A 10,819-nucleotide genomic window follows, 5' to 3' on the forward strand; every position below is an offset into this window, starting at 1 on the left:
TGTAGTCATTAGGCGCTTGCATGTTGCAACTTAATCTCATGAGTGAGAATATAAGTTTGGTCATCGATCAACGTGATGATTCCGGCACAAGAGTATTCTTAAATATTCCTTTGAGAACAAGTTTTCTTAATTAGGACACAGTCGAAACTCAATCTTTCATAGATTTAAAGATCCAATTTATATATATATATATATAGAGTGAGGCTACTATGCTTCTGCAAGCACGGAGCTAGCCTTCCGTGCTTGTAGGTCGTTTTTCATGTTGTGATTTTAAAATCGTCGATCGGCTTCGTTAAATTTGATCTAGAGTATTTGAAGTAGTTAGAAAATAAATTATGCAATTTTTTGATATTATTTGCCTAGTGAACGAAGGGGCTCAAAAGCAACGGCTGAAAATAAAAATCTTACAAAACGTAATAATATGACATTAAAATTTTAGATCAAAGATATTGATCTTGTTTTATATAATATAAAAAATTTTCTATCAAAATTTCATGTGATTTGGATATTTCTACACCGTTAAACTTGCAAACGGCTCACTACGACCATTAAAATTATTGATTTTGAGCCCCTTCGATCACTAGGCAAATGATATCGAAAAATCATAAAATTTATTTTCTAGATACTTCAAATACTCTAGATCAAATTTAACGGAGCCGATCGACGATTCGAAAGTCACAACATCGAAAACGACCTGGAAGCACGGAAGGCTCCGTGCTTCCAGAAGCATAGTAGCCTCTCACACACACACACACACACACACACANGGCCCCTAGGGTTGAGTAGGTGGTTGGTTGAATCATTTCTCCATTCAAAGGTTAAAAACTTAAAAGCACCAACCTATTGGTGCTTTTGTGAGTATTCTAGCTCAACTATATATATATATATATATATATATATATATATAGAATTAGGCTGGAATAGTGAACTTAGCCAGATAGATGGAAGCAGCTAGGGCTTCCGAAGGATACAGAGGGATGAAAGAGCGAGAAAAACAAACGGAAAAATAGCGAGTAAAAAAGAGTTAGCAAAAAAAAAAAAGAAAAAAAAAAGGAAGAAAACCAAAGAGAGGGCCGACGGTTAGTGTATCTCGCTCCATGAGGCTAGCAGGGCTTTAACTCGCTCCAGCGACCGGATAGGGTTGTGGGATGACGCTCGAAAAATGATGTTGTTCCTGTCCGTCCAAACGACCCACCAGATTACCGTCAGAAGGGTTAAACCTGTTAGCCCCGAAATAGAGTCGATTATGCCAGTAGTTTTGATCCAAAGTTCTCGAACCTCGATTGAGTCCTCTGCTGTCACGCCTGAACCTTCCGCGCATAGAAGCAAGTATCTAACAAACACACAGTTACAGAGGAGGTGATCGCAATTTTCCTCACTGAACGCACAGAAAACACAGTGTTGCTCCACCAACAGACCTTGTTTGAGAAGCCTATCAGCAGTAGGTATTCTTTTACGTAAAAGCAACCAGACGAAGACTTTGATTTTTATCGAAATTTTCAACCTCCAGATATGTAAGCACGATGGGTCCGACTGTCTAGTGTTGGTGAGGAACTGGTAAAGCGATTTGACTGTGTACTCGAAATTAGTGGCCCTACGCCAGCCGATCGAGTCCGGCTTGCTGTTTGGGCAGTAAGGTTGTAGCATGTCTATGAGCAACCTCAGTTGTCTACGGCTTTCCGTCATAGAAGACGCCGTGAAACCACGGCAAATGGATCGCCATCTCCAACCGTTATGGTTCCAACATTAAGATACTCTTGCCTCCTTGTTTCTCGAGTTATTGAAAATAGCCAAAAAAACTGTTCTCAAGGGTGTTTCGCCGATCCAGATATCAGACCACATCCAAATATCTCTACCATTTCCTAGCACAAATGAGAGGGCGCATTTGAACACATCCTGGCATCAAACAACACTTCTCCACCATTGCGAATAAGTACGAAAGATCTGCCCTCATGTAGAGGTCTTCGTCTAGTAAAGTAGAGTGTTCTAATCAGCTTATTCCATTCTAGGGTTGGTTGGTTAAAGAAACGCCACCACCATTTGGTTAGAAGTGCCAAATTCATCGATTCCATATCCTTGATCCCTAACCCTCCTTTTTTGTTTCTACATACGGTTTTCCAGTTGACAAGACATGCACCTCCGGTGATTTTAGAGCATCCTTTCTAGAAGACAGCCCTTCTAAGTGCTTCAACCCGATGCAAAACCCACTGTGGCGCTTTAAAAATTGAAAGGAAGAAAAGCAAGAGGTTGGTGAGGATAGAGTTGACAATGGTGAGTCTACCCCCTTGGGAGAGTAGTTTAGTCTGCCAGCCTTGTATCCTCAAGTCTATGCGATCGATGACCGGGGCCCAGTCCTCCTTTCGTAGTTGCTTATTGTAAAGAGGCAATCCCAGATATCGAAAAGGGAGAGTTCCTACTTTGCAGCCTAAGATGTTGGCCAAACTGTTGGCTTTGTGCGGATGCGGCCCCAAGTAGTATAGTTCGGATTTGTCCATATTTATTCTGAGCCCAGCAGCCCATTCGTATAATTTCCAGATAAATCGTAGATTATGCATACCTTGTTTTCTAGGTTCGCAGAAAAAAAAGTGTGTCATCAGCATATTGAATAATAGTTGTCTGGCAGTCGTCGGAAGGACCAGACCCTCGAATCAAGTTGTTTCTCCTAGCTGTCTCTGTCAGCCTGGTGAGACAGTCTGCCACAAGAAGGAAGAGGTAAGGGGATAGTGGGTCTCCCTGCCTGAGTCCCTTCCGAACTTTCAGCCAGTTTGTATTAATATTTAGTAACCTAGGAATTGATATTTGCAAACACCATCTAGATATATCCAGCTGCATATCATGGCGTAAATTTTAGAATATAAAAATGACAATAATGAATGAGACTACAAGAACAACAGTAAAAATTAAAGGTTATGGAAAAGCTTGGGATAAAACGACATTGCACTTCTAGGGTTGTAGCTTTTGGATTATTTAAAAATAAGCTGTTCTGATTGGAGAAACCATCTTCATATTCTTTTTGTTTTTTTTATTCTTTCTATATTGTGCCTGTCAAATGTTGGGGAAATATAACTTGGGTTTTTTTTTTTTTTTTTACTCCCCCATCTCCTATGCATGATTGGCTCTTCAAGGTCCCCTTGTCAAAGACTTAGAATTTCTGCTCGCAAAGCCCACATGGTTCCTGACTTTTTCAGCGAAGATGGATAAATCTTATTCCCTGTTTACTGATCCGGATCTCCGCATCCCAAATACAAAAAGAGAGACAAGAGAGAGTTGTGTTGTAATTCAGTTATTCTAAATAATAAAGTATGTACTTAGATTTTTTGGAAATCTCTGTCTCTCTCTTCTTTCTTTTTTGCACTTAGTCGTAGAACACTGAGGTCCGAACTAGTAAACAGAGAGTACATCTTTGTTGAGAAAGGTAAGCGTTACATAGCCTTTGCAAGCAAAAATCCTAAATCTGTGACACCCTATCTCAGTTCCTTGATTGGGGCCTATGGAGTAATATATATATATATATATAGTCAAATTGTGTATTCTCATCCTTGCATGTTAATGGCTTGCCCATGTGCATGTGGAGGAGCTCCCCCCCCACACACTAACTTTGAATCATTTGAATGACTACTACCATGCAACTTTATGCAAGTAAGTGGGGTGTGCTATTCTTTTGTGGGAGAGAAAAGGGAGTCACATTTTGTTTGGACATGCTCTATATCTATTTTGTGAAGTCACATCCCACCTCCTTTTCTTCATGCTCCGTTGTGGCAGAGAGCATCATGCCAAGTCAATAGCTCTAGGGAGAAAACTTCACTAGTGGGGAATCCCCCACTCCTTAAATATCCATCACTACACCTCCTAGGGTTTCCAAGGAGTGACACTTGGGCCATTTGAACATGAGGAGACACACACTCATGGGATGCCTCATAGATGCTAGTGGTTTGCAGCATAAAGCTTGAGTAGATTCCACTTGCTTTTCTCTTAATTAATATGCTGGAAAAGCATGGGGGAAAAAGCTCATTGGACTCCTCTTAAAAGAGCTCTTAGGTGTCCTCTCATGAATGGCCCTACTTAAAATTAGTGGGATAGTCTTTTGGGGGTTTAGTTCTTTGTTAATTTTTAACTTCATCCTTAACCATGAAGAAAGCTACTAGCCTTAAGAGAATTTGCACACACATGTACATTAGATCAAATACTTTAGGATTATTATGAGATTGGATCATGCATGATGATTTTGCTGTTCCTTTAGGATAATAAACCTTCTTTTTCAACCATGTTGAAGGACTCTGTGAAAGCATTATGAAAGAAGGGAAATATTTCCATAACTGGGACTTTAGTGTGTATCTAATTAGTTATGGATTTTTCCAATATATCACAAAACTTTAAGATAAATATAATTGTTAGAAATGTCTCGAATTTTATAACTGCAAAATTTTCTAACTTTATTTTATTTTGGTTATTTCATCTACTTAAGTTAAGACATAGATAATCTTAATGTACGTATTTGTATTCTAATTGTATTAGGATCGATTTCATTAGCCACTACTAATTATAAATATACTCTTTATTTTGTACAACTAAGGATCGATTTCATTAGCCACTACTAATTATAAATATACTCTTTATTTTGTACAACTAAGGATCGATTTCATTAGCCACTACTAATTATAAATATACTCTTTATTTTGTAAATTTAATGCGGCAAATGAGAGAGTGTATCATGTATTTTAGAGACTAGGATTTTTTTGTGAGAGAGATATCTTTTGTACTACACTTTGATTATAATGAAATTCTCCGCTCTATCTTTGCTCATAGCTGTAGGCTAGTGGTCTAATTATATAAATATTTGCATGTTTTATTTGTTGTTCTCCCTTTTTTGATTCTCTTCATTTGATATTTTTGCGTCCGACAAATTAAACCTTTTCCATTGTTGTCATAACAAACTGATATCAGAGAAAATGTAGTATCAAAATAAGTCATGGAGTCATAACAATAATAATAATAAGAGTAGTGCTTCTATACTTGTTATTTTTCGATACTTTTTATTCATTCCTATTCTATGGTTCAGATTTAATTTTATTTAAGTTGTGACCTACAATAGCAGGTCACTTTAATACAAGTACTGGTTACCAGGTACTCCAAAGAGTGATATTCTGGTCTTTTAATACATGGATAATTAAGTAATTTTACCTCAACTATATTATCAAAACCTCTCTTCTCTCTTTATTTCATTTTTCTCTCTTTATCTTTCCTCCTCCATCCATATATATTTTGCTGTTTCAAAAATTTTCTAAACATATTAAATATGTTAAATTTAAATATTTACTAACATTAAATTCAATACTTTTACAAATAGCACTATTTCTAAAATTTCTAAAATTTAAATTAGAGCCTAAATTATAGAAATTCTAAAATTTCTAAAATTAATGCTTAAATTAGTGCAAAATTAATGCCTAAATTTAGAATATCAATCAAAACTTTTTTAAACTTTGCGATATTTAATTACAAGAATACCCTCAACGTGAAGTAACCTTTTAACCTACTACATGTTAAAATGACATCTTTATCCTTTATTGATGTACGGTTAAGATCTTTTTTGTTTTTTTTATAAAATAAAGTATTGAATCATTTCTCTAATAATAATAGAAGCCTCAAAATGTCCTCAAATAGCTAGATTGGCTTGATTACACTTATCATCTTACAGCAAAGATCGACTTGAAGTACTTGAAGAGAATAAGGAGGTGTGATAAAGTGAAAACGGGCTGTAACACAAAGAAGGTTCTGTAATTAATAAGCATTATCACCACAACAGAATTAGATTATAGCGACACATGTTTGGGACACTTTTGTGTAAGTGTCCCATTTATATCAAAATTTTTTAAAAAATCTACTAATGCCTAAATATAAAGTCCAATCCAACCAAAAATAAAAGATTACTCTACTTAACCCACTCCACCCAGCCCATTCGGCCCGATTGCAAACAGAAAAGAAAAAAAAAAAAAGAAAAATCGATTACCATATATCTCCCCTTCTCCTCTTACTCAATCCACTGAAATTCTAAACGAAGAGCCCTTCCCTCTCCTCACTACAACAAAAACGGTCTATAGCGACACTTTTAAATGTAGGTACATGTCAAAAAAGTGCTGCTAGCTAAAATTACCGACACTTTTAAAAAGTGTTGCTATATGTGGGGTCGCTAGGTATATAGTGACAGTTAAAGAGTGTCGCTATAACCTAAAAGAGTGCTGCTAATTTACCAACACTTATTTAAGCATTTAGCAACCGTCGAAACTCTATCTCGTTGGCTGCGGTGGCGGAGGAGGACGACAGTAAAGGCTCTTCGTCTAGAATTTCAGTAGATTGAGTGAAGAGAGAAGAAAAGATGGCAATTGATTTTTCTTTTTTTTTTTCTTTTCTGTTTGTAATCGGGCCAAATGGACTGGATGTGGTGGGTTGAGTAGAGTAATCTTTTATTTTTGGTTGGATTGAGCTTTATATTTAGGCATTAGTAGATGTGTTTTTAAGTTTTAGCATAAATGAGACACTTACTCAAAAGTGTCCCAAACATGTGTCCCTATAACCTAATTCTGTTGTAGTGCCTCATCCTCACCACCGCAGCCAACGAGGTAGAGTTCTGACGGTTGCTTATGCTTAAATAAATGTTAGTAAATTAGTAACACTCTTTTTAGATTATACCAACACTCTTTAACTGTCACTATATACTTAGCGACCCCACATATAGCAATACTTTTTAAAAGTGTCGGTAATTTAGCCAGCAATATTTTTTTTAACTTGTACCGACATTTAAAAGTGTCGCTATAGGCCGCTTTTGTTGTAGTGTATCTATATTTATAGCAAATTTCAAAAAAAAAATCTCTATATTTATAGCCTTTATAATATTTACACACATAATTAATGGTAGTGTTTCTATATAATGTAGATAGCGTGTTACAAATAGGTCCTAATTAATAGTATTGGGCGCTAAGAGAACTTACCAGAAGAAACAATTAATTTTTAGCAGAAACCAAAGGAAAAGTTTTCATTTATTCGGTAAATTAATACAAGAGAATTTTCAGGTAGGTGGCTTCTCGCTGTCACGATTATAAGGCTAAATATTTGTAGACATTCAGATGAGCTCCCGTACAAATTCTTTACTACTAATATTAGATTTTAGTTTAAATATATAATTATTTGAATTAAAGCCAAACTCTAATATAATTAAAATATGATAAAATTTAGATTTTTTTGGAATATTTAGAGTATTAATATATAGAAGTCCAATTAGACCATAAGTCTAATTAGAACTCTAGTTGCTCCAATTAAAAGCCATGCTCTAAGTAAGAACCAAAAGTGCTGTCACGTCAAAGAATTTAAGTCAAGAGGTGTCCTCGAGGTTGCTACTCTTGGACAAAAATTCCGATGGGCGCCGCCCGCCACACGGTGCCTATCGGAGCAATTCTCAGATAAAGTTGTTTAGGGACAATGCTCATAAAATTTTTTGTTCCCTACTCTTCATAGGGAGAGAGAAAGAGAGGGGCAAATGTCCACTACACCAAAAGAATAACACGCGGAGGAGAGAGAAAGTTAGGGAGTTGTCTTCTCCATTTTTTTTTTTTTTTTTTTTCTGTTTAGAGAAAGTAAAATTCACCGCAAGAAAATTAAATATATTTTTTAAAATATTTAACGATGTTTAAAAGCGTGCTAATATAGTATAGCGTCACATTTGAAAGCATCGGTTAAAACTTTGGGAAATGAAGAGTCACTGCAACAGAATTAGATTATAGTGATACATTTTTTGAATACTTTTATGTAAGTGTTCTATTTATATTAAATTTTTTTTTAAAAATCTATTAACACCTAAATATAAACCCCAATCTAATCAAAAATAAAAAGTTCTTTTACTCAACCAACCCAGCCAGCCTACTTGGTCCAATGACAAATAGAAAAGGAAAAAAAGAAAAAGACAAATTGATCACCATTTCCTCTTCTCCTCCTTCACCGCTGTAGCCGACGAGGTAGGATTCCAGCGGCTAGAGTTTGGCCGCGAGGATCTCGCAAGAACCGTACAGAGTTACGATTGCTACGTGTCCCTCCATCACAAGTCGCTGGAGGAATATGTACCAAACATCAAGGCGACCCTACAAATAGCGATCACACATATAGCAATACTTTTAAAAAGTGTGGGTAATTTAGCCACCAACAATTTTTTTGACCTGTACCGATATTTAAAAATGTCATTATACACCGTTTTTATTGTGGTGAGTCATCACGTATATATTGACGCTTATGCCAAGCGTCCGTACAATATATTCCGACGCTATAAAGCGTTAGAATTTTCAGAATTTTTTGAAATCTTGACACTTTAAAGCATCAAAAACTAAAAATAATTGCAAAATTTATCATTTAATAAATTAGTTTGATACAATAGAGAGTTCATGTGACAATACTTTTTGAAGCATTAGTATTTACTGTATTATAGGGACGCTTCTTCCAAGCATCGTTTAAAAAGCGTCCTTATAATGAAATTTTTTTGTAGTGACTAAGAGAGTATTTGGAAATTAGGATTTTAGTGAAAGGCTCATATTCTTTGTACTCCCTATTTTGGATTTACTGGAATCGCTTGCTCCATCTTCACCTATAGACGTAGGCAAAATCACAGAACCATGTTAAATCCTATATAGTGTGTTATTTATTTTTTTCTTTTCTTGTATTAGTTTTTTCTTCAGGTCCATTTTTTGCTATTCTGCTTTAATAGCTAACTCTTGAAATCTCTGATCAATGACCTTTAGAATTCCTAAGATGGCTCTCGGACTCCGCACATTGATATTTTAGTATTTCAAAATTAAGAATTACAAATTACATTTTAATTAAGTTTAACAAATGGAAAATCAAAATGACAACAGCAAGAAAGAAATGCGCTACAAAATGAACCGTAAATAGTAATTAATGTTAAAAATGACTAGCCATTGAAGTTTTCCACTAAAAAAGGACTTTTTGATACTTCTTTTTGAAGAAACAGGTGAGAGGTTACCAAATATTGCTCAAACCCTCACAACATACTAGCGCAACGAAAACCAGATTTTCTGTATATAGAAATACATGAAAACAAACTTAAAAAATGAGCACAAAGATGAATAAAGCAATGAAAATAGAGAGCACAAGAAATATATATGGTTTGTCCGACGGTCGACCTATGTCTACAGACAAAACCTCCTCAATGCGTTCATCAGTTAATCCACAGCAAAATAACACAAAAAAATAGATTAGATTATAAAAATCTCTCTCAATACTCTTTCCCATGTTTTCATGTCAACTGAGGAATGGGAAACTAAATCAAAGATTACAAGGTTTTAAAATCCTAAAATGATCCGAATTCCAGTAGAAATGATCTTTGCCTTCCATCCAAGTCTCTGGTTCATTTCTAGCTGTCGATCTCTATCGAGAAATCTACCAAAAAACTTATCTGAACCATCGCTAATCTCAAAGCACGAGATTAGATTACGTTGGAGTCGAATCCAACTCAAAAATCTCTTCATGGGTTAGAAGTCCATAGTTTATATATATACAGTAATTCCGAAATCCGACATTCTACATAGTTCAGGTTTACCACAAACTTCGGAGTTTTAGCCCTCAGCCTAGTTGCATACTTTCGGGTTCCAGAATTTCCCAACCGAACTCCGGAGTTCGACCCTCAGTCCAAAATACATACTTTCAGGTTCCAGAATTCTTCAACCAAACTCCGGAACTTGAGCCTCCAGTAGCTTATTCTCTTCGGCTTTTCTATGTGATATCGACTCGGAACGTAGCTTCATCTTGATCCAACACTCTTTGCGTAGCGAACATTGGTTGAGTTCTATATATGCTCCAATGCATAGATTTCATGCAGGAAAATATGTTCCTGGCTGTGCAGCATAACACATGCATTTAGGATTTGTTTGGATCATTAATTGCTTATTGATAATTCATACTCTACAAAAAAAAATTTTGTGTGGCCACCACACAATTACGATTTTCTTGGTTATTGAAATTGCACCTGTGCAAAGTGAAAAAAAACTTCAACGGGGAGCTCGCCAACGACACTCTATTGGAGAGCTTCCCCAGTCCACTGCCATGTATTAGTTTTGTCTCTATCTAAATATTATAATTCTTTTTTCTAGGATTTAAAAAAAAATTGGAATGTTTGGATGGAGGCAAAACTAACCGGTGGGAGTGGATCGGGGGCATCTCAATGAGGCATAGTTTGAGAGCTCCCAACTAAACTTTTGTCCTTGCGATATGATTTATATTATATCCAAAGACAATAAAATAACTTCGTAGATACTTCACCATTGTAGACACACCAATCATGTACGTATACTATCCATCTAGCTACCAAATACCGAATAAGATGTTTATTCATTACCGACCGTCCCTAGAACAAGTGGTAAAAGGTTTGGTGGTTGATATCTGAGTTTCCAAGTTCGAATCCTAGTTGATTCACATTTCTAACTAAGTTTATTTCTAAATGAAATAAACGAAGTAGGTAGCGTGCTACCTATTTCTCAAAAAAAAAAAGAAAAAAAAAAGAAAAACAGATGTTTATTCATCCACAAGCCCTTAGTCGGAGAATGTCAATCACTTGTATGAATAACAATATGGTAAGAATATATAGACAGCCCCTAGACCATTTGGAAATATGACCCCTTTATTCCTTTTGGCTGATACCTTCTTGGCTTCTGTTATTTTTGGATTTGATTATTCTAATTTATTAAGTTAAAGAGTTTTATTTTACATTCTAATCTCATATCTCTCTCTAAACTTATCTTTTTTCTTCTAAACTTTAATTCTT

This window comes from Ananas comosus, linkage group 1, assembly GCF_001540865.1.
Source record: "Ananas comosus cultivar F153 linkage group 1, ASM154086v1, whole genome shotgun sequence".
NCBI lineage: Eukaryota > Viridiplantae > Streptophyta > Magnoliopsida > Poales > Bromeliaceae > Ananas > Ananas comosus.